This window comes from Thunnus maccoyii, chromosome 12, assembly GCF_910596095.1.
Source record: "Thunnus maccoyii chromosome 12, fThuMac1.1, whole genome shotgun sequence".
Classification (NCBI taxonomy): Eukaryota; Metazoa; Chordata; class Actinopteri; order Scombriformes; family Scombridae; genus Thunnus; species Thunnus maccoyii.
The window spans coordinates 25,493,774-25,507,997 of record NC_056544.1 but is presented as its reverse complement, the minus strand read 5'-3'; the positions used below and the strand labels follow the sequence as shown (position 1 = coordinate 25,507,997).

The 14,224-nt window shown below is 38.1% G+C and overlaps 1 long non-coding RNA gene across 1 annotated transcript; it reads left to right on the top strand.

Moving 5' to 3' along the window:
• Positions 1–12,181: 12,181 nt before the first annotated feature.
• LOC121909195 lies at positions 12,182–12,972 on the top strand. Its single transcript, XR_006099381.1, has 3 exons — positions 12,182–12,487; positions 12,590–12,733; positions 12,822–12,972. It is a non-coding gene; the product is annotated as an uncharacterized LOC121909195 (long non-coding RNA).
• The last annotated feature ends 1,252 nt before the right edge of the window (positions 12,973–14,224 follow it).

The window sequence follows — 14,224 nt, the reverse complement described above, 5'->3', positions numbered from 1 at the left end:
ATTACCATGTAAACAAGAAAGGTTTAATTTCAAAATGAGATAAAGCATTTTTTTTTCAAATAGTGGACATCATTTTGGAACAATTGTTTAAAATGTGATAAAACTGTTCAAGCAAATTTGATTGTTTAGAGAAAATCAGAGAAGTCCCATTGCAAAACTATAGTGACTTGCTAACATATTTTGAAGTATCATATTAGGAAACATACATGTTACATGCATGTGAATTAAATACTGCTAATATCTATGTTAAATTTTGGGAAAAACATCAATAAGGTGAAGTGATGTTGGTTGGCATGGCAAAAATCAAACAAGCATTAAAAACAAGTTCAGTTATCTAATCAGTTGGTGTATTTTTTCCAACTTATTGAAATTAAATAGTTGCAATTATTTGTAAATGAAATATTTTTTTCTGTCTACTACAGCATTCATATCTGCCCTGTAAATCACTTGTCACTTGAAAAAAACAAGTTTCCAAAATCAAAAAGGAGAAATTTATATTTTACATCCTTTGGTTTCATGATGGTTTTGCATTAATTCAGTGAAATATTGTTCCATCATCATTTACGTAGCTGGACTCCTTATTTCATTGAATAATGCAATAATATGTTGTTGGATCATTGGCAGAGCAGACGGTCACACTGAGCCTGATTGCATCCTGCTACACAACACAAGAGCCACAGACTGAACAACAACCCACATTAGCTTTCCTAATAAAGTCTTCTTCTTATCTAACTAACAAACATGAACACATTAGCTTCTTGAATGAGCCACCAAACAAACATTCACCGGGGGAAAGTGCACCGCTAATGTCAGTTAGCGGGCTAGGTATCTAATTAGGTGCTCACCTGCAGCACATTAAACAGCATGTAAACATACCTGCAAATGTCACTTCATTCTCTTGTGATGCTCCTCACTCTTCAAAATCCCTGCTAGCTAGGTTTACTTTGTGTCCGTTCTCCGTTCAGTGACACTGGCACTCTCGTAGCCTGCCAGCTAATGTCAATCAAACAAACCATCAACACGCCCCTCCAACTGGCTGGGACAAAAAGGAACATCTCTGATATTTCCCAAAGACCTTTTTCTTCATTTTAATAACACAAAACAATTACCAATATATTTTAAAAACATGTTGACATTATTTTTGACTGCAAAAATTAAAGGGATGATTAAATGGGACTTCAGTTGGAATTTAAGCTTGAAAACCTTTAAACACACTTGATTAGATTTTCATATTTGTGGGAAATGATTGATTCTCACAATGAGTCGTTTGAAGAGGCTCATCTTTGGCAGATTTCTGGCAGATACTGTCCTCATAATTTTTGCCCCTCTAACCATGGAGGTTCAGTCTCAAGCTCCACTGAGTCACACAAAGTCAATATTAACATAATCTCTTTATGAATGCTAATATATATATTATCTATAATGAAACTGGTCGTATGCTTGTCTGCTCACCTGTAATGTAATATTTCCACATTTATTTGGGTTTCATCATGCAGCTGAGTGTAATACAGCATCAGAGAGATGAGAATAGAAGAAGAACACAATCATAACGGTGGACAATGACAGACAGGTAAACACAGGAACTCCAACACACACACAAGACCTCTTCTCTGACATGCTACTTCTTCTGCATGGTAATCATATTCTCCTTAATCATTAAAATACAGTCACTCACACACACACACACACACACACACTTAAAGCCTGGCAGGCTTCTCTGCTGACTCCTGCTACCACATCTGCATGATGATTACACTCCCCGCAGTGAGCTGCATGTCGACACGCTGCATGTCGACAAAAAAAAAGGGAGAATCTAATACTGAGATCTGCCAGCACACAGTGCAGAGTGGCTACAATCACTTTACACTATGAGTACAAAACACTATGGGAGGTCACACACACACACACACACACACACACACACACACACACACACACACACACACACACAGCATAAATCTGCCATTTGTCCTCTGTTCTGAAGTGTATGTCACATTATCATCATGTGTGATGGAGGGTAATGATGGGGAAGATTCTCATGGTTATGACTTCACGTGTTCATACCATCTGACAACTTGACATGATTTGCAGTGTCACCGATGACACGTGTAATTTACACAATGGATGAACAATTTGATTTAGGCTACAGTGCAGAATTGTGTGCATTTACAAAATTTCCATTAAATGAGGTGTAACCTACTTTGATTGATGGACTTTTATCTAAAGCAGGGGTACTCAAACACAGGTCTTAGTGGTCCACTTAACATGTTTCCACTGCATCAAAAGGTCCAGTAAGGGTGCATTACATGATGATATTTCAGTAGAAAAACTCCAGAGCCCTGTACATGAACAGCATTTCTATATCAATGGGAGACTTGACCTTTGTTGTGCAACCAAGTCGTTAAACTTGAGCATAAAAAGATGTGACAGCCAGGCAGTAACACTGGTGTAAGTGTTCATTAATGAGTCTGCTGCAGTTTGAATTCTTCACTGTATTCTTTGTTGAAAATGTTTGATTTTACAATTATTCTCCTGAGGTCATCATATCACGACTTCAACTGGTTCAATTTTATGGTTCTTAAGTCCATGGTTTTGGGATAGTTTTGTTCAAAACAGCCATGTTTGGTGTCGTAGTAGTGTTTTGCGTTCCCACTGTTCATTATGGCCCCTGTTTCATTGTAAATCAAGCACAATGGTCTCATGCTTCCCTCGGGGCAAAATGCACGCATATTTCTCAGTCCACTCATCCTTGCACTGCATGTGTTTCACTGTCAACCTTTCTTTTTTGTATCGGCTAGTTTTGAATAACCATTGTACTTTTTCAGCTGGAGCCCCTGAATTCTATAACCACTTTACTTAAGTGTTGCGACCATGGATGTATTGGTGGTGACTAGCGGGCAGCTGAATAATGACAGCTGAGGTGACGTGACAGTGATGGGTCACTCAAAAGCGGTCCGGGTCAGATTGCAGTTAAATAATACATACTCAATAGAGTATGTATGATCTAAAGCATCCATGTTTATTTCATTTTCATACGCTTTTGAATTATTTAGCTCCAAGAATGCTGTATCGTAGTCTAAGCAGGAAGATTCCCAGTAGAAAAGGCCAGTATATGTGCTGTAAATTATTGTCTTGAACAATATTCATCTACTGATTCTGACATTTCTATTGTATGTAGCACTCTCCACTAAAAATGAGTTTTTCTTCTTGTTTCTTCACTTGGATGTTTGAGGTTCGCTGTGCAGAATGATGTACGACAAGAAACCCCAAAATTCTTAGAAACCATTCATAGCACGAGAGCAGGATGTAGTTATCGGAGGAGGCTCTGGGCACAATGACAAAAGACGATTACAGGAAAATGTCTCCAGGAACGGGAGAAGCGCTTATCGCATCTCAAAGAGAGTACTTTCAAGGGGATTAGAAAGGTACTACTGAAAGATTTATGAGGTTTTTTTTTAACAATTCTGGGAATTTTTGGGTCCCGCCCTCATATGTGCAGAGTTTGACACTAGAAAACTGTTTTCACATTCATCTGCTGAAGTGGGAAAGTTTCCCTGTGCTGACATTAAATCTGATATCAAGGTGTGTTGCTATGAGCAGGATTTGTGACATCACAAGTAGTTCGGAGCCAATCGTGCTCCAGTATTCAAGTTACATGTTGTAAGTTGTTGTTGTGTGACGTATAGTAGGAGACATGTTGTGTACAGAAATTAACTGTATATGCATTTTCATTGATTCTGGATTTTTCAATGAGGGAAAAAGAAGAGATGTCATTTATGAGGTGATGTAATTGAACTTTCTTGTGGAAAAGCCATATCAGACATACATTATTATTCAAAGAAGTGTCTGGAGTGGATCTTTAAGCTCTGAGATTGGATTTTTTTTGTTTGTTTTGACTTCTCTCCTTGGGTTTTTATGTCGACAGGTTTGTTTGTATCTTTCATTGTTTTTTTTAATCAAAGAACCAGATATCAAATTGTTATCTCTGAGCTTTGTGTTGTAAATAATAATTTTGTGAGTATATATTGATCTAATTGCTTGACCTGGGATTCACATTTGGGATGAATCAAGGGAAGTCTATATATGGACCACATGTGGAGTATTACCTAATGTTTTAATGTCATAATTGTACTAAATAAATCATCTTTTTGGGAGCATCTATTCAGTGCACCTGAAGCATTAATGTATAAAATGCAACAATAGAATAATATCTGAAGCAAAGGCAGGTTTCAGGATTCTTTCATAAAGAATTTGATCTTACAGTCATTTACCTTGGATACAATTTGCCCATTTGAACATTAGTTTTCTGATTGGATTAATAAAGACTAAATTGACCCTGACTAAAATGACCCCAAGTCTTTGAGATTCATGGTCTCAATTTTAATAAATGGCGATTTAATGGTCAGTGTAGCTGCACTCTACCGTCTCTGCTAACTGAACTTACATCTCCGTGAAATCCACTGACCTCTGAGCTATTAGCTCAATATCTGTTTGTGTGTGTGTGTGTGTGTGTGTGTGTGTGAGTCATTGAACCTGACAGTCGTAAATGCCCTTGGTTGTAACTTTTGTTTTCAGAAAGCTTTGCGTCCAGGAAAGATGTGCTTTGAGCAGTTTAGGTTAAAAAGATCTCAATTAACCTCTTAACCTTCTAATTTCACTCCCTGTTGCTTTGAATAAAACGTTTACTTTATCTGCTGTTTTGAAGCAATATAATGACTACTTTGAGTTAAATATTTAAACCCAAGGTGCCATTTCTTATAACTCTCATAATAACTCAGTTACATACACTGCAACTGGAGGAGCATCTTGCCTCGTTAAAGGCCACTTTAGAGGCATCTGAAAGGGAGTGAAGAGGAATCTTGTGTCTTTTTTTACTGTATGTTTTTTGTTTAGATTGAAGTTTTATAAAGATAGTAGAGCTGCTCTACAAGCATACAGAGAATACCCGATGAAATAAAATTTATTAATAATAATCTCTTATTGAGCTAAACAAAATGTTGGCTCTAAGTGTAAATGTCATGTATTTATTATTAAACTCTGAAAGTTAAGTGGCAGCCCTAAACTGCATTCTTTTTGGTTTTGCTTGTCTTTTTGCTTTTCTTAACATGTGATAATATTCAGACTCCTCATGCTGAGAAGACCGTTCACCCGAGTACTTTATTAGGAGCACCTTTGCACCTTTGTTTATTAGGCACACCTAATAATGCAATCCAATACAACAGCTCTGCCATAAATTCTACTTTTATGAAGCTCATACATTTTCAGTTTTTGTTGACATTGTCAGAAAGGTGATAATTCTACTTTATGTTTATTATTGAAGTCGTAGTGGGTGCTGGTGGTGTACTGGCCTTATATTTTGTCCACTCCATTAACCTACATGATGGAGGCAAAATAATAGGAACGCACATGTGTAATGCACTCCAGTATACCACCAACACCCACTCAATAATAAACATAAAGTAGAATTATCACCTTTCTAACAACGTCAACAAAAAGTGAAAATATATAAGCTTGGTAAAAGTAGAATTTATGACAGAGCAGTTTTATTAGATTGCATTAGATTGCACAGGTGTTCCTAATGAAGTGTGTATTTTAAATGATGAGGAGAATGAGGAAGCAAGTAAAAAAACCACAATCAGCTTTCAACAATGTGCTTTCTGTAGATTTGTCCACAGGAAGCCCACACACACACACACACGCACACACACACACACACACACACTTACAACCTGTAGCGTGCACACAGCTGCCTCTCATCACTCGTCTCTCACTAAAGAATGACATAACAACTGAATACATGATAAATAAGATTTGATTCATGATTTGTCATATCATATCATTATTGCCATTATTTACCACTTGTTGTTCAGGTTTAGAAAACTATGTTGGAGTTGCAAAACAGGAGTTGAGAGCTTTTCACAATCAACAATGAGCTGTATTCTACACCTCCCAACTCTGTGCAGATGTGGAGGTAGCAGGGAATGAATTACTTGGTATGAAAAAGAAGAAAACATTTAAAACATTTCCAATTACATTTTAAACACAAGCGGATGGTCTTATCCACAGTAACTATCAATGAGAGCATCTGCAGCACTGTGTTATTGTATTGGTTTGGATGATAAAGCTCATAAATATCTGCTTGCATGTAGCAGTGTCACAGATCTACGCTAGAAGGCACAATATCAGATCAATGCTAGCATTTCTCCAACACGCCTGAGGGTGCGGCTGTCTAAATCAAGGGCAAGTGGAAGCAAATAATAAAGCAGATTAGCATAAAGTGTCAAGAATCAGCTCAGGGATCAGTAAATATATTCACGGCATAAAAGAACATGAGCAAAATCATGTTCTCCTAAACTTGAATAGATATTTTGCTTTGCTGTTTCTTTGTAGTTGTTTTTTTCATAAGAAACTGAGAGACAAACCTCCATCTGAAATCACTGAAGAAATCCTGCAGATCGTCTCAGCATCTGCTAACACAGCATGCTTGGTTAGATCAGCGAGCTTCCTGCTCTGCAGGGAGACTGTCGAGCAAAGCAGGAGGAACAGCACGTTGTGATTTTACATGCTCAGTTAAGTCTGTCCACCGTGTCGGCTTCGAGCTTCGCTGTCTTGCCTGATTACTCCCAACAAGTTCCACTTCTCCAGTCATTCAGTGTCAACAAGTTATAACGGAAAACATCACACGCTTTGATTTCTGGAGTCATTTGCATAAAAGCTGCCGTATCTGCTGAGCCTCTGGGGGAAGAAACAAATCCTTTTCCCCATTTCTCCATTCTGTTCTTTCTACGAAGATCTCAAACCTTCTGATACAGCAGAGCGAAGACAATACTACACCACATCTACAGTAATGAATAAGAAATTCCAACCCAAAACTATTTCCTGTTGTCTGTAAAGATGGATTGAAAAGATGTTTATGTGTGTTGAGCTTCTTGGGATAGAAAAGACAATGTTTTTTCCATGTTTCCTTCACTAATCACTGTGTAACTGAAACCTGCCAGCACAACACAACAGTCCTGGAAATCACAGCAATGTGAATGACACTGAGGGAGTCCTTTTGCTCTCTGTAATGCAAGTTAACGGGTTTAACCGTGGAGCTGAGAATAATGCTGGGAAGCTGCAAGACTGAGGAAAAATGAAAAGAAAAGCAGAGATGATGAAAGAGAGAGACAGGCAGTCGTTCTAAGTTATGTAAATTTCCAGAAGCTGTTTCCAGTAAGCGTTTCCATTGTAGATTGTGGTGTAATTGTGCTGCTGTTTGCAGCTGATAAACCTTTGGAAGAGTCCGGTCTCATCTGGATTGTATCAGGAGGCCGTCAGACAGAAAGCGTTGGCTCAGCCAGGAGGGTTTTTTGGTAGCAGTAGTTTTTCCTCTTTGTCTCTGCACCAACACAGCCAACAGGATGAGGCAGCATGTGAACAGAAGACAGAAGCAGCAGACAGAGACAGATATCGACACCTCGGTGTCATCATATGTACATGTCGCTCTTATCTGCAGCAGCTCACAGCACAGAGAGAGTGCACGGACTCTGAGTTTAGAGAGTCCCAGTGGAAATAAAACCACTGACCGTGGCGGAGTTTCTCTACTGGTTGAGCTTCACAGGACTTTTGGATCTGTTTCTCTGCTGTCTGTGGCTCCATCAAACACTTTTCTGACAGTTTGCTCTCCGGTCATCTAAAGTTTTAGTGCTGACAGATATAATGGAGTCACAAATGGAAAGAGTTCAAAATGTTTTTCTGAAGTTTCTGAAGAATATCTGTTATCTATAAAACTAAATTATTCAGCATGTAAGTACAGTAGAGTTCATTAGTTTCCATTTGAGTCCTTCCTGTTGGTGGAGGGGGAAGGAATGAATCATTTAAAACTGCACTACTCAATATTTTTACATTAACGATGACAAAATTACCACCTGTAACATGAAAGATGTAACTTGCAGTGATAAACCCACAGCGGATTATCACTGAAATCTGCAGTTCCCTGCAGCTTTTTTGTGTCTTTCAGGTCATTGATTCAGTTTCATAGCCAGAAACTTGATGGTCTTGGTTCACTCTTACTGGAACATACCGGAGCATTTAGTAGCTAATGAGCCAGATATTTCCCTCAGGAGTTGGTGGAGACCAAAAAGAGCTAAAAGGAGACTGAATATTAGATTTACATTATTCAGATGGCCAGAAACATGATTCCAGATGAATACTAATGCTCCTCCATCAATGCAGAATGTGCAACTCTTTGCACATTTACCTTTATAAGGTGATAATACATCAATGTTGTATTTACAGCTTGTTGTGCTGCCCCCAAGTGGACAAAAAAAAAAAAAGTCAGTGAATACAGATTTAAGTAAATGTTATACATCTCCTTTATGAATAATGCAGCCAATCAGGATCCAGCATGATTCTGTGCTTGAACTGAATGCAATAGTGGTGCTCCTTTTGGGTTAAATAGTACTTGAGAACACTTCAATCAGGCGATAAGATGTATAATTTTCTCAGGTTTTGTCAAACTCACTGGCAATATTTATGTGGACATGATTGATAACATTTATACCACAGATGATCTCGAAGGTGAAGGTGAGAGTTGATCTGGCAAATAAATCTGCTAAACATGCAACCAACATGTCACTATTTTATGTAATGTCACTTTGAGATTTTGTCTGAAATTTGCACTTGTTTAAAGAAAATAAGTACAATTTTGAAAGTCCATGAAACTGAGAAGAAAAAAAGTAGCCTTTTACATCATTTGGTTAAGGACCTGGTTTGAGAATCTGGACGAATAATTAATCTTTGCCTGGATTCATGTGTTTGCTTTAATCTTAAAGTCTCCCTCCACTCAAAAATACGTTCTTCTTCTTGTTCCTACAGTTGGATGTTTGAACTTCTCTGTGCAGAAAGATGCAAGTGCAGAGATTGACAACAGTGTGTTTTAACATTCATCTGCTGAAGTTTGGAAGCCAATCCTGGTCCAATATTCAATTTACACGAGTGTGATGCGGAAACTTGAAACCTCCAGTGCACATACAGAGATGAAATATATTTGCATATTCATAGATTCTGCAATTTTTAATGAGGGAGAAAGAGGAAATGTCATTTTAAGGATTTTAAAGTGGAAATTATATGTTTTTTCTGTGGGAAAACCATATAAGATAAACATTATTGTTCCAAGCAGAGTCTTAATAGATGTCTGGAGGGGTTCTTTAAATAATTCAATTCATCTGTTGTAAACCAGTTAATTAACCAGTATAAGTTCACAAAACTAAACCAAAACATCCTCAAAGTCTCTTCTTCTTAAGCTCTTTATACATCCAGTCATTTTTAAATCAAACATGCCTTAATCAGTGGTTTTAAAGGAAAATCCTAAATAAGCTAAATAAGTTTCTGTTCAGTTTACTCAGGCGTAATGCAGAGGACAGAACTGTTTGATGACTTTGGCCATTCAGAATGAAGAATCATAATTACACCAAAGCACCATCTGAAAGTTTCTCAGTGACCTGAGGAAAAAATTACAGGAGGATTATGTGAGAAAAGACCTTGAAAGGTGGATAATCACACAAAGAAATAACGTTTTCAGCAACATGATCTAAGAGGATTTTCCTTACTGTGTTTTATGGGTGATGCAGCTCAGTGCAATCCAAGTAGTCAAAGTTTAAACCTGGAAGAAGCAAGAAAGATTGTTTCCTCTTCACCAATAAAACCACATGTAAAAATGTTATTTTCACATTAGAAATGAAAAAACAATTAAATATTAATATATTTAGACCAGTAGCAAAATATAAATGAGCCACAGACTTTGTAACCAAAGGCAGTTCAATGTGCTCTGCATAATGTATAAAAACATTAGATAACGAATACAGCATAACGCATTAGAACACAAATTAAAAGGCTAGAAACAAAATTAAAATTTATAAATATCAGATGAGATGAGATGTCATGTAAAATATGGCCGAGGCTAATGACCAAATGGCCGCCTCAGGCGCTGAAGGATGTTCACAATGTTTCTGTAAAGGATGTTAAACTTCACTGTTCATTTGTTTCCAACTGTTTTGTTCCATTACTGCTGTTGTTGTTGTTGATATACTTGTGTTGGCATTGACATGAACAAATGCAGTCAATTTTAATTCGGTTTTCCCTCAATAACCCTGAATCAAAAAACTGACACATCATTTATATACTAATATGAATGAAGATATACTGCTTCTGTCCTAGAGCTACACTTTCTTTTGTTTTCTTTTTTTGCGAAAATAACTAATCCCTCAAAAGCTAAGTCTGTGAAATTCAGACCTCGCACAGAGCTGCTTTGTGTCTGTTCTGACTGATGAAAAGTCAATGAATCATTCATCTGACCAGAAGCAGAGTGACTGTAATGACCGAGGCTGAGTGAATGCTGATTATAATCAAAGCTCTTTAAGTAAATCCAATCTTTTAATGTTTACAGTGACAGCATGCTGATCATGTTCAGCAATATTTGTTGTCCACTAGTTGTGATACATCTTTCATCACAGATGAATTGCATTGTTGTTGTGTTGTATAATCTATCTCTGGATGTACTTACATGACTTCTGATTCTTGAACATTTATGGAAATGTTGCTTAACAGGTCAGATGTCTGACAGCAGTGGATTTGTACAGACTTTCAATGTGGGAGGCTGGAAACTGCAAGGAATCCTAACACAGGAGGTGAGGGTTTTACAAAATACTATAACAGTACTAAAACAAAACAAAACCTTAACACAATGTGAAAACCTCAAGGAAAAAGACTCAAAACTGTTAAGTAACTAAATTACACCCACATTGCTATAAAGTAGGTAGCAATTCGTCGCAATAGTGGTCTGGAAATCGGCGCTTGGATTTGTAAGGTAACAAGAAACAACTAATAGCTCCAAAGACACCAAATCATCAGTGCCTACATTAGAGTTGAAAAGATTAGTCGGTTTATCGATCGACACAAAATGAATCGTCAACAATGCTAATAATTATTTATCAACATTCACCAAAGAAAAAGAACCTACACATTTGCTACATCAATACAACAGCTTGTTGTTTTTCTCTGTTTAATACGATAGTAAATTGAATATCTTTGAGTTTTGGACTGTTTACCTGACAAAATCTATAAATTAAAAAATAATTAGCAGATTAATGAATAATGAAATTAATTGTTAGCTGCAGCGCCAGCCTAAATTGCATGTGCACCAGTAAAAACTGCTAAATTGTTTAATTATGTTGGTTAAAAAAATCATGACTTGTGTTAAACAAAGACAAAACAGAGAAACTGAACTAACATAGAGGAATTGCAGCTGCAGGCTGAAACAAACAGGGATGATATACGGACCTAGACCAGTATGGCATACAGTATCTGCGTACAACATATGAGGACTCACTTTGATAGCAGTGTTTGTAAAACTGGTTTTGTTACTTTAAAAGGTCCATTTTCATTGAGTTTTCCCTTCCACCTTTATTTTTGTGATGAGAAGAACTGCAGATTTTTATCAGATTAGTTTTTTTTCTGTGGAAATACTCTAGAGCTTTGAGCCTAAAGGCTTATTATGATAATTAATCAAATTAAAGGACCAGGTAAGATTTAATGACATCTAGCAGTGAGGTTGTAGATTGCAACCAACTGAATACCCCCCCTTCCCCTTCCAAGTGTGTAGGAGACCCTATGGTGACTGTGAAACGTGAAAGACCCTCTCTAGAGTCAGTGTTTGGTTTGTCCATTCTGGGCTACTGTAGAAACATGGCGGTGCAACATGGAGGGCTCCATTGAAGAGGATGCGCTCTCTATGTAGATATAAAGGACTCATTCTAAGGTAATTAAAACACAACAATTCTTATATTCAGGTTATTATACACTAATTAAAACATACTAATGAATATTATATTCCATTTCTGCCAAGTCTGTTCTACTAGATGCCACTAAATTCTACACACTGCACCTTTAAATCAGCGAAAAAGATTAAAACCATTCATAAACTGATTAGCACTTACACACACCCCTGGGGGTTGTGAGTCAAAAAGGCTGAAAACCAGAAGAAGACATCAGAGATGTTTCAGCACCACAGACAGCGACAGAGCTGATGGGATTTTTTTTTAACAATCAACTGCTACATACACACCTGCCTCTCATTACTCGTTAACCAGATAATGATGTCATAAGGGAGGCTGATCAGCAGCTAATGAAGTGACTGTGTCACTCGAATACTAAATAATAGACCAGCAGCTTTACAAGTCAAGAGAAAAGCTCCAAATAAATCTGTTGTGTCTGTGATCATCTGGCTCTCTGAGGACTCTTTATCTGCTGCAGCTGAATGTTGATAAAAACAAAAGTCCTCACAAGCGTCAACAGGCTTTGTCTTCAATTCTCACAGCAGAACAAGTCCAAGGTCATTTCATCACAGTCACAACAACAACAACAATAAGAAGTTTTTCTGTCCAATGGGAGCCTTCAGTAACTGGAGCTTGTCGGGGTGGACGGTGTCTTTGGCCAAAATGGAGTTTCAGTGAGCTCTGATAAACCTTTTAAAGGAGACATATAATGTTTTTTGTTATTTTCTATCATGTGTCTGTGTGTTGGCATAGGCGTGGTTTCCCTTCCTTCACAGTACACCTGCACACCTGCCTTCTATCGGCTCATCTTCTCCCTCAGTCAACACACACCTGCCAGCTATCATTTCACCTCCTCTCCAGTATATATCTACCCCGGCTCTTCACCCACTCTTCACTGGATTGTTGTTTCAACCTCAGCGGTAGCAAATGTTTCCAGGCCAATTTAGTGAGTGAAATCCTTGTGTCAAGCTATCAATTGAATGCTAACCTGTTTCTCTTGTGCCCCAGGATCATCTCATTCCTGCCTGCCAGCTAGGCTTCCCCTCATCCCACGCTCACAGCCACACACCCTCTCTCTCCACCTGCTGCCGCTGGATCCCTTTCCCCAACACTCCAAGACCAGAACTCTCCTGCAATAAACCTTTTTTCTTTAACAACACCACTCTGTCCTTGTCCTGTGTTTGGGACCCTCTTGAGTTCTTAAAATACATCCCCATGAAAAAACACTGACTTGATTTACAGTTTCCTGATAGTCATTAAGCATTCTGTGTCGCTATTACTCTAGATAAAAAGAATATGTCTTTAGTCTCTTTAGTTGTAGTCCAAAGCTGTTTCTCTTTTTTTTTTAAAGCTGAAGCAGAATGAAACCAGATTCTGTAGCTCTGGAGAACAGAAGGATGATGGTAAAATATCACAGACCTGCTGTCTGCCTAAAGGAAGCCAGAGGCATGTTACTGTTTACTGCAGGGGAAAATCATTATCTCATAATTACTTAATGTGTCAAACTGTGTCTACAATTGCCATTATCTCAAAAAGAAAAAAAAACCAACAACAAACAAACATAAAATGCAAGAAGTTTGAAATCTGAATAAAACAGCACTGCAGCCAGAGAAGTTGGAGAAAGTGGAAAAAGCACAGCTGTTTCACGGAGCTGTCAAAGAACAATATCAAAACTTTCAACGTTAGTGAAGGTTAGGGTGTTGGAGGAGGTGGTAATAGTTAAATCAGGCCTCCTGGTACACCTATGCAACTATGATTGGATGTTACTGGTCAGCTGGTAGCCAGGCAGCCGATGAATATGCCTGCTGCTCTGCCTGAACTAACGCAATGCTCCATATTTTGTCAAGGTCAAGGATGCTTGCCTAAAAAGATGCTTATACACAGTGCAGAGAGACTGCAGCAGAGTATATTATCACTTTACATGTAAAAATTCACTATGCGTCTCCTGCAATGAGGCATCGTGGGATATATATTCGTATCTAGAAAGTGTTGAAAACAGACTCAGCTGAGCCTGCATGCTGTGTGAATTCCTGGGTGCTTTAACACCTCTGTGCACAATATTTTAATGATGAGCCTTCTGCTAGCGGAGAGCAACTGATGACTGAAGAGAAGCAGAGGGCTCTCAGTGCCAAACATCAGAGACAGAAGCGGCTAAAGAACGAGCACGACTCCAAACAGATGCTCTCACACTCCACCAGTCAGACAGGAAACAAACATACAGGACAAAGTCTCCAGCAGGAGGATTAGAATATTTATGCTGTAGCTTCGGATTGTAGAGCTGCTGATGGACAGTTTAATGTGTGGACGATTATGATGCATTGAATCATGTTTTGATCATAGTTCTCTGCCCCTACTTTAGCCTCTAAGCGGTTGATATCTTCTCCTCAGCAGATAATTAAAGACAAAACACA